An 11,096-nucleotide genomic window follows, 5' to 3' on the forward strand; every position below is an offset into this window, starting at 1 on the left:
TATGTGGAAGGTTGGGGGCTGGGGATTTTCCTCCAGGTGGATTAAGAAACTGCTCTCTGGTCTGGGCTCCGTGGCTCATGCCTGTAATCCCAGCACTTTAGGAGGCCAAGGTGGAGAGATCATGAGGTCAGGAGTTCGAGGCCAGTCTGGCCAACATAGTGAAACCCCATCTCTACTAAAAATACAAAAAAATTAGCTGGGCATGGTGGCGGGCGCCTGTAATCCCAGCTACTTGGGAGGCTGAGGCAGGAGAACCACGTGAACCCGGGAGGAAACCTGGAGGCGGAGGTTGCAGTGAGCTGAGATTGTGCACTGCACTTCAGCCCAGGTGACAGTGTTAAGACTGTCTCAAAAAAAAATAAATACATTTCTGGTGCGGTGTCTCACACCTGTAATCCCAGCACCTTGGGAGGCCAAGGTGGGCTGATCACTTGAGGTGAGAATTTTGAGACCAGCCTGGCCAACACAGTGAAACCCCATCTCTACTAAATATACAGAAATATTAGCCGTGGTGGCAGGCACCAGTATTCCCAGCTATTCAGGAGGTTGAGGCTGGAGAATCGCTTGAACCCAGGAGATGGAGATTGCAGTGAGCCAAGATCATGCCACTGCACTCTAGCCCTCTAGCCTGGGTGACAGAGCGAGACTTCCTCCAAAAACAGAAGAGGCCAGGTGCAGTGGCTCATGCCTGTAATCCCAGCACTTTGGGAGGCCGAGGCAGGCAGATCATCCAAGGTCAGGATTTCGAGACCAGCTTGGCCAACATGGTGAAACGCCATCTCTACTAAAAATACAAAAATTAGCTGGGCATGGGGGCGCGTACCTGTAGTACCAGATTGCAGTGAGCCGCGATCACGCCACTGCGCTCCAACCTGCGGATACAGCGAGACTCCATCTCAAAAAAAAAAAAACCTGAAAATGTGGTGTCCTTTACTAATAATTCTTGGGAAGTAGAAAAAGGATATATGTAGCAAGCTTTTGTTCCCATACTATACCTGGTTTCTAATTGGCAGTTCCCTTCTTGACTTGCATAGAATAATAGTTCTTTTCCATTGGTAAATGATAAATCTTCAACATTGAGGTAAGCTGGGATTTTTTTTTTTAAGAGGTGGGGTCTCACTCTATTGCCCAGGCTGGAGTGCAGTGGGACTCACAGTTCACTGCAGCCTTACACTCCCATGCTCAAGCAATCCTCCCACCTCAGCCTCCAAAGTAGCTGGGACTACAGGTACGCCACCATGCCTTGTGTTTTGTTTTGTTCACAGAGATGGGGTCTTGCTATATTGCCCAGGCTTGTCTATTTAGCAGGAGCTCTAGACATCCAGATGTTGAGAGAGTCTTCATTTTTCTATTACATGACAGTAGACTGCTTACTATGTATCATGAACTGTTAGATGCTGGAATTACAAAGAGATCATTCTTACCCTTAAGAAACTCAAAAAGACTGGGCGCAGTAGCTCAAGCCTGTAATCCCAGCACTTTGGGAGGCTGAGACGGGTGGATCACAAGGTCAGCAGATCGAGACCATCCTGGTTAACATGGTGAAACCCCATCTCTACTAAAAAAATACAAAAAAACTAGCCAGGCAAGGTGGCGGGCGCCTGTAGTCCCAGCTACTCGGGAGGCTGAGGCAGGAGAATGGCGTAAACTCGGGAGACGGAGCTTGCAGTGAGCCGAGATCCGGCCACTGCACTCCAGCCTGGGGGACAGATCGAGACTCCGTCTCAAAAATAAAAACAAACAAAAAAAAGAAACTCAAAAAAAGCCGGGTGCGATGGCTCACGCCTGTAATCCCAGCACTTTGGGAGGCTGAGGTGGGCGGAACACGAGGTCAGTAGATCGAGACCATCCTGGCTAACACAGTGAAACCCCATCTCCACTAAACATACAAAAAATTAGTCGGGCGTGGTGGCGGGCGCCTGTAGTCCCAGCTACTCAGGAGGCTGAGGCAGGAGGATGGCATGAACCTGGGAGGTGGAGCTTGCAGTGAGACAAGATTGCGCCACTGCACTCCAGCCTGGGCAACAGAGCGAGACTCTGTTTCAAAAAAAAAAAAAGGAAACAAAAAGAGGCTGGGCGCGGTGGCTCACGCCTGTAATCCCAAAACTTTGGGAGGCCGAGGCGGGCAGATCATAAGGTCAGGAGTTCGAGACCCCCCTGGCCAATATGGTGAAACCCCATCTCTACTAAAAATACAAAAATTAGCCAGGCGTGGTGGTGGACACTTGTAGTCCCAGCTACTCAGGAGGCTCAGGCAGGAGAATTGCTTGAACCTGGGAGGTGGAGGTTGCAGTGAGCTGAGATCGGGCCACTGCCTCCAGCCTGGGACAGAGCGAGACAATGTCTCAAAAAAAACAAGAAAAAAAAAACTCAGAAGACTGGGGAATAGTTCAAAATAAACATGACAACTACACGTCAAAAAGCTATAAAGGACGTGGGGACATTTGCGGAAATTTATGGATTGTATGTTAGTACTGTATTGATGTTAAATTTCTTGAGTATTATACCTTGTTTTTAGGAGATGTGTGCTAAGGAATTTATGCATAACAAATCCCATAATGAGAAGGCAAATGTGGCTAGATGTTAAAGTTTGCGATCTAGCTGGGCGCAGTGGTTCATGCCTGTAACCCCAGCACTTTGGGAGGCCAAGGTAGGCAGATTGTTTAAACCCAGGAGTTTGAGACCAGCCTGGGCAACATGGTGAAACCCCATCTCTACTAAAAATACAAAAAAATTAGCTGGGCATGGTGGCTCATGGCTGTAGGCCCAGCTACTCGGGAGGCTGAGGCACCAGAATCACCAGAACCCGGGAGGCAGAGCTTGCAGTGAGCCGAGATCACACCACTGCACTGCACTCCAGCCTGGGCAACAGAGCGAGACTCTATCTCAAAAAAAAAAAAAAAAAAAAAAATTGGCCAGGCACAGTTGTATGCACCTATAGTCCCAGATATTCTGGAGGCTAAGGCAGAAGAATCACTTGAGCCCTGGAGTTCAGGGCTATAGTGTGCTATGTTGATCTGGTGTTCACGCGAAGTTCTGCATCAACATGGTGACTTCCTGGGAGTGGGGGACCACCAGGTTGCCTAAGGAGGGGTGAACCTGCCCAGGTTGGAAATAGAGCTGGTCAAAACTCCTGCGCTCATCAGTAGTAGAATTGCACCTGTGAATAGCCAGCCACCGCCCTCCAGCATGGGCAACATAGCAAGACCCTACCTCTTAAGATAAAAATTGGAAAACACTGGTAGGGAAAAAAAGGCTCTTTGGTCTAAATAAGTCTGGATTGGGTATACATGACACACAACTGGATGGATTGTGTTTATTTAGGAAGTAGAAAAGACTCAATTGCTTCCTATATCATGTTAAAGGGGTGACCCTAAGCGCACAATCTCAGGGTCACAGCCATCTTTGAATCTAGACTGAAGGAGCTGGCATTGGCAGGCCTGGTTTGAATAAAGTTGCCCTTTTAAGAGCATCACCTAAGATAGGTCACTGGAGCCTCACTATTCCTTCACCCTCTAGGTTTTACATAGTCAGGGAAAGGAACCAAGGTTTTGCCTAAGAGCACTATGCTGTCTGCAGAACAGAATTTTAATAAGAGCTCCCAAAAGTTACTTAACTGGAACCCCAAGATACTGAATGGTGGCTTCCACTCTCCCTGATCCTGTTCCCGTGGGAGACTCAACTATTGCTATTCCCATCCTAATTCAAAAAACCAGTTTGCTCTAGCTGCCCAGACTTCCCCACAGGCTGCATTCTTGCCCATGAGCTCATTGTTTTGGCTTCTTTGCCTGTATAAATCTACTGCCAGTGCCAGAGGTCTCAGCCCGGGGCCCCGTAACTAGCTGGGGCTGCATTCCATTCAGAATTTCACCACCCCCACTTGGTGTGCTTCCCGCCCTCATGTGGTCACATGTGTATGTTTACTCAAGTTAGCCTGGGACAAGGTGTGCTGGGATAGAGAGCCAAGGAAGCAGAGAAGGAAAAGAATGTTTAACTGTTAGGTTTCATCCTGGATTAGATTTCAGTAAATATGCTTTCAGTTCTGTGCCCTAAAAAATGATAATTTTCTTGTCTGGTAGGAGGAGCTGGTTTTGAAAATTTTGCTATACATTTCATAGTCTACCCTACTGGGCTGGTTATGACTCTCAGGTATTCATATTTGAAGGGGAGAATGCAGTTAATTCTCCCTGGGAAACACCGCATTCACACGCATTTTATTCCTGAAGCTCCTATGCCCAGATCTATCAGGCCTGCCTTTCTCAGCTCACACCGCCATCCTTTAGGTTGCCTGGAGCAATTCCCACCGTCTCTGGCCCTTGGTGGAAATGGGGGGAGGGGAGAGACAGCTGGCCTGCTGCAAGGGAGCAGCTGTTCGGTTTCACTGCTTTGTTACTGAACTTTCCTGAGGGGAGGATACCTTGTTTATTTCCTTTTGCATGAGAGCCCAGATCTAAGGAAAGTGGGGCACACCTCAGGTGAAGGGCTGTGGGAAGAGCATTTCTCTTACTTTGCAGAGTTTTGGATTAATACTAAATGCTTAAGCGGTATACTCCTTTCCTCCACCCCCCTCTTCTTCATCTGTAAAAACAAAACCAAAAAACAAAACTGCAGGCTGCGGCTGTGGGAGGTGACTTTTTTTCATTTCTCAGAAATCCCTCATGAGGCAAAGCAGAGAAACAGAAAGAGGGAAACAACTTTGTGTCAAAATGAGGTTGTGTGTGTGTGTTTTGAAATGAGGTGGCTTGTTGTCAGCTTTAAGGAACAACAGCTCTGCAGAGGAGCCTGGTGATGGCGGGGAGGAGTGCTGGGCTACCTGCTTCCTTGCCCCTTGCCCCACTTCAAAGCTGGGTAGTTGGGGTCAGGTATGAAACAGGATGGAAGTCTCTGTATCTTCCCTTCCCCATCATGAACAATGAAAGGTATATCAGTGCTACTGTATGAAAGAAAAATTTGACCAGTCACCGTGGCTCATGTCTGTAATCCCAGCACTTTGAAAGGCCGAGGTGGGTGGATCACCTGAGGTCAGGAGTTTGAGACCAGCCTGACCAACATGGCAAAACCCTGTCTCTACTAAAAATGGGTGTGGTGCTGTGCACCTGTGGTCCCAGCTACTCGGGAGGCTGAGGCCTGAGAATTGCTTGAACCTGGGATGCAGAGGTTGCAGTGAGCCTAGCATGCTGCTGCACTCTAGCCTGGGCCAGCAAGACTATGTCTCAAAAAAAAAAAAAAAAAATTAGTAAATGCTTGTGGCTTACTATTATACATAAGCCTATGTGTTTGTAAGACAGTGTACCTAACCAACAAAGACCAGGAAAACTGTCATTTCCTGGACCCAGGAAAATTGGCCAGGCGCAGTTGCATGCACCTGTAGTCCCAGATATTCTGGAGGCTAAGGCAGAAGAATCACTTGAGTTCAGGGCTATAGTGTGCTATGTTGATCTGGTGTTCACGCTAATTTCTGCATCAATATGGTGACTTCCTGAGAGTGGGGGACCACCAGGTTGCCTAAGGAGGGGTGAACCTGCCCAGGTTGGAAATAGAGCTGGTCAAAACTCCTGCGCTCATCAGTAGTAGAATTGCACCTGTGAATAGCCAGCCACCGCCCTCCAGCATGGGCAACATAGCAAGACCCTGCCTCTTAAGATAAAAATTGGAAAACACTGGTAGGGAAAAAAGGCTCTTTGGTCTACATAAGTCTGGATTGGGTACACATGACACACAACTATCATGAATTTGAAAGCATTTTTAATTTCTTGAAAGTTTGAAAAAGTTTAAACAGAATTTTAGCTGAAAAGTCCTGAAAGATATTTGAAAAAAAAAAAAAAAAAAACAGCAAAAACACTTAAAACTATCCAAGGTTTGGGCTGGGCACACTGGATCATGCCTATAATCCCAGCACCTTGGGAGGCCAAGGCGGGCAGATCACTTGAGGCCAGGAGCTCAAGACCAGCCTGGCCAACATGGCAAAACCCCTTCTCTATTAAAAATACAAAAATTAGCCGGGCATGGTGGTGTGTGCCTGTAGTCCCAGCTACTCAGGAGGCTGAGGCAGGGGAGTCGCTTGAAGCCAGGAGGGTGCAGTGAGCCAAAATTGCACCACTGCACTCCAGCCTAGGTGACCAAGTGAGACTCTGTCTCAAAGAAAAAAAAAAAAATCTACTATTCAAGGTTTGGATCATTGAGGCCAAAATTATTTTGATAACAAGATGCCCTGTGTGAATGAAACTGAATAATAGAAGGCTCATGGGCCAGGCGCGGTGACTCAAGCCTGTAATCCCAGCACTTTGGGAGACCGAGACTGGCAGATCACGAGGTCAGGAGATTGAGACCATCCTGGCTAACATGGTGAAACCCCGTCTCTACTAAAAAATACAAAAAACTAGCCGGGCGAGGTGGTGGGCGCCTGCAGTCCCAGCTACTCGGGAGGCTGAGGCAGGAAAATGGCGTAAACCCGGGAGGCGGAGCTTGCAGTGAGCTGAGATCCGGCCACTGCACTCCAGCCTGGGCAACAGAGCGAGACTCCGTCTCAAAAAAAAAAAAAAAAAAAAGGCTCATGGCCAGTAGTCTTAGCTACTAGGGAGACTGAGGCAGGAGGATCACTCGAGCCCAGGAAGTTGAGGCTGCAGTGAGCTGTGATTGTACCACTGCATTTCAGCCTGGATGACACAGAAAGACCTTGTCTCAAAAAAAAAAAAAAAAAGAAAAAAAAGAAGGAAGCCAGGCACCCCATAGACCCAGCTATTCAAGAAGCTGAGGCAGGAGGATTGCTTGAGCCTAGGAGTTCAAGTCCAGCCTAGGCAACATAGTGAGACCCTCTCTCTTAAAAATATATATGGAATTTTTAGGCTGGGCGTGGTGGCTCACGCCTGTAATCCCAGCACTTTGGGAGGCCGAGGCGGGCAGATCACAAGGTCAGGAGATCGAGACTATCCTGGCTAAGACAGTGAAACCCCGTCTCTACTAAAAATACAAAAAAAAAAAAAAAATTAGCCGGGCGTGGTGGTGGGCGCCTATAGTCCCAGTTGGAGGCTGAGGCAGGAGAATGGCGTGAACCTGAGAGGCCGAGCTTGCAGTGAGCCGAGATCGCACCACTGCACTCCAGCCTGGGCAATAGAGCGAGACTCCGTCTCAAAAATAAATAAATAAACACAAAATAAAAAATAAATCTCTATATATATAATTTTTAAAAATTCTTTTATTTTTGCATAAATAGAAACAGGGTCTCACCAAATTGCCCAGGATGGTCTTCAACTCCTGGACTTAGGTGATCCCCCTGCCTTGGCCTCTCAAAGTGCTGGGATTACAGGCGTAAGCCACCGTCTAGCCAAAAATACATTTTTAAAAGTGATTTTGGTCAGGCGTGGTGCCTGTAATCCCAACACTTTGGGAGGCCGAGTCAGGTGGATCACCTGAGGTCAGGAGTTCAAGACCACCCTGACCAACATGGTGAAACCCCGTCTCTATTAAAAATACATTAGCTAGGCTGGGCGCGGTGGCTCAAGCCTGTAATCCCAGCACTTTGGGAGGCCGAGACGGGCGGATCACGAGGTCAGGAAATCAAGACCGTCCTGGCTAACACAGTGAAACCCCGTCTCTACTAAAAAAAAAAAAATACAAAAAACTAGCCGGGCGAGGTGGCGGGCGCCTGTAGTCCCAGCTACTTGGGGGCTGAGTCAGGAGAATCGCTTGAACCCGGGAGGTGGAGGTTGCAGTGAGCTGAGATCACGCCATTGCACTGCAGCCTGGGCAACAAAAGCAAAACTCTGCCTTAAAAAAAAAAAAAAAAAAAAAAGTTGCCGGGCGCGGTGGCTCAAGCCTGTAATCCCAGCACTTTGGGAGGCCGAGACGGGCGGATCACGAGGTCAGGAGATCGAGACCATCCTGGCTAACACGGTGAAACCCCGTCTCTACTAAAAACACAAAAAACTAGCCGGGTGAGGTGGCGGGCGCCTGTAGTCCCCGCTACTCGGGAGGCTGAGGCAGGAGAATGGCGTGAACCCGGGAGGCGGAGCTTGCAGTGAGCTGAGATCCGGCCACTGCACTCCAGCCCGGGCGACAGAGCAAGACTCCGCCTCAAAAAAAAAAAAGTGAAGAAACTAGATCGGAAGCCTCAATTTTCTCCCCTATAAATAGGACTTAACAATACTGTCAGCTATCTTATTACTGCAAAGATTTAAAGAGAGTTTATTGATATCCGTGCTTTGTGCTTTTACCTTAAAGCACTATACAAACAGAAGGAGTTTCAGGACTGTCCCTTAAGGGTTTACTCTATTAACCATTTTCAAATCCTTAAATGCCCTAGGAGAAGCAATTAAGAACCAGGCATCAGTACAGTATGTTGAATTAAAAGGTTCTACAGCTGTATTTTGAGGCCCAGAAGAGACATAAACAGGACTTTCTATGGCTAGGCAGAGCAGGAGTCACCAGTTAGGAAAAATCCCCAGGGTCAGAAACCACCTCCCTGCCAAATTTGCCCTGCCTCCTGTTTTTGTATGGCCCACAAGCTAAGAATCATTTTGGTATTTTTAAATGGTTGAAAAAAATGGGCCAGGCACAGTGGCTCATGCCTGTAATTCCAGCATTTTGGGAGACTGAGGTGGGAGAACTGCTGGAGCTCAGTAGTTCAGGACCGGCCTGGGCAACACAATGAGACCCTGTCTCTACAAAAAAAATTGTTTTTAATTAGCTGGGTGTGGTGACCTGCACCTGTGGTCCCAGCTACTGGGGAGGCTGAAGCAGGAGGATGGATGGCTTGAGCCCTGGAGGTCAAAGCTGTCGTGAGCTATGATTGCGCCCCACCCCCGCACTCTACCCTGGGCAACAAAGCAAGATCCTATCTCAAAAAAAATTAAAACTTCAGTGTCACAAGTCTGATTGGAACACAGCTACGCCCATTTGTTTATTTATCGTCTATGGCTGCTTTGTGCTGCTACAGTAGAGAAGCTGCAATAGAGATGATAGGGCCTGCAAAGCGTAACATATTTATCATCTCTCCTGTAGAGAAAAAGTTTGCCCAACCCTCTACTAGAGCTAAAGAGGAGTCTCATTTTGTGATGAAAGAGGCAGGCAACCAATAGTCAACAGTAAGGAGGAGAGGAATGTAGCGACGGGAGACAGGAAGGGTAACCTTGTTCCATGGGAGATGATCTCTGCCTGTTCATCAAGGGGAGGGCCTTTTGGCCTAGGGATCCCAGGGGTACAGTCTGCTCCTTTTTTATAATCCCACCCTCTTTCCCCCAGTTTCTTTTACTCTTCACTCAAAATTCAGTGGAGCTATCTCAAGAGATTCAGGTAAGGCTCAGAAGAGCACAGCACACAAACATGCCGACCCAACCTAGCCTTCCTCCCACAGCCCGGGGCTCTTCCCAGGCCTCTCAGCACAGTTCTCCAGTGCTCACAGGAGAAATGCTCCGCTCTGGCCACCTTCCAGCCAGCTCTGTACCTCCCCTTCAGCTGGCAGAGCTGATGGCTCCCTGGCATCTGACTGCCATATCTCGTGCATACCTTGTTTTGGATTAATCTTTTACGTTCCTCCCTCAAATCCTTTCTTCCTTCAGACTCAGCCCTGAAACACCCTCTTCTGGAGTTTTCCCAGTCTCCTAGGTCAAGGAGCCCAAAAGTCAGGTTTATGCTGGCTACTTTGAGGTTAACCCAAACTTTTTCTGTCTCTTGTTGACAGACTTAGACTTAGGTACTTTCCTGAGGCTTTCTACTTCCTTTAGACGGTGTCTCTGCCCTTTAAAGCTGACACCTCTTCATCACCTACCTGTGGCAAATAAACCACCTCTACTTGAAACACATACCTCCCCAAACCATAATTTCTACCATAGCATGATTCTCCATGGTTCAAAGAGAGGAGAGAGCTTCCTGGGTCAGTTTACTGTGGTGGGGAGGATGCTAACATGAAGTCTTTATTTGTAAACCCGGGGACAAGGGGAGAGCAAGGAATGAGAGAGGGTCTGGCTGGAGAGAATCTGGAGGGAGGCTCTCCTAGCATCTTGTTCTCTCTCTATCCCACCACCCTCCATGTCCATCTAGAGCCTCCCACCAGAGCTCTTCTCTTACAGGTTTCCTGGGAGAAGGTGGCTTGAGGCTGAGACACTTATGCCCTGGGCCAGCCACTGGGTTCCTGTGCTCTGCTTCATTCCTCGTTACCAGAAGGGTGGAATCTGGATGAGTGGAGGTGAGGAGAAGGGTCAAACTCTCCACCAGACCCACACTGCAGCTGTGAGCACCTGCTTACAGGGAGGCCTGGGGGTTGGGGAAGTCCAGGAGCTAAATTTAGTCCAAAAGCTGCAACTTAAATTGGGTGGGTATTTACCCTGGGGAAGCTGGGAGGGGGAGGGGAGAGGAATCCTGACCCAGCTGAACTCGTGAGAGCACACATCACCCCTCGTGTCACTGATACTCAAACCACAACCCCCTCCCCCACCCAGCACACCCACAGAAAGGAGGCATCCTCAACAATTTGCAGGCCTTTTGCATGCTTGATCTCTCTTGTGCATACCAAGTTTGTTCCTATCACTACCCCACCCTCATCTCACTTCTCAGGGGTCCAGTTCCTCTGAGTCCTTCCCTAAATTCCCACCAGTGCACCAAACCCAGGGGCCCTCCCCACATTCCTCTGCCCTCAGGCTGCAGCTTCTGCTCTCCCCAGTCCCTCCAGAGGGTTTCAGAGGTCAGCGGTGTCTGGCCACACTACTCCCCTCTACGGGGCCAGGAAAAGGGGTTGCTTGGGTCAGGTTCCCCTTCCTGAGAACTTCCACATTGACCCCATAATGACGTCAGTGACCAGAGGAAGGAATCCTTAGGGGCTGCGCTGAGTCCTAGCTCTAAATAAGAGGGGAAGGGGGGCAGACCCCCAGATAAGAGCCCACCTCCTGAGAGGTCAGAGGCTGGAGGCCGAGAGGGAGCTCAGGGGCGGGCAGAAAGAGAAAACGGGTGCTGAAACCGGGGAGCCCTGCGAGGGGCTGCGACCGCACCTCCACCTGCGATTGGTTCTCAGGCTCAGGGCAAACGCCAAACCTGCCCAGCAACAGCCCTGAGCAGAGGGAGGGGAGCTTCGGGGAAGTCAGCTGAGCCGGCGCCGCCCAGCT

This window comes from Chlorocebus sabaeus, chromosome 20 (assembly GCF_047675955.1).
Source record: "Chlorocebus sabaeus isolate Y175 chromosome 20, mChlSab1.0.hap1, whole genome shotgun sequence".
Lineage (NCBI taxonomy): Eukaryota > Metazoa > Chordata > Mammalia > Primates > Cercopithecidae > Chlorocebus > Chlorocebus sabaeus.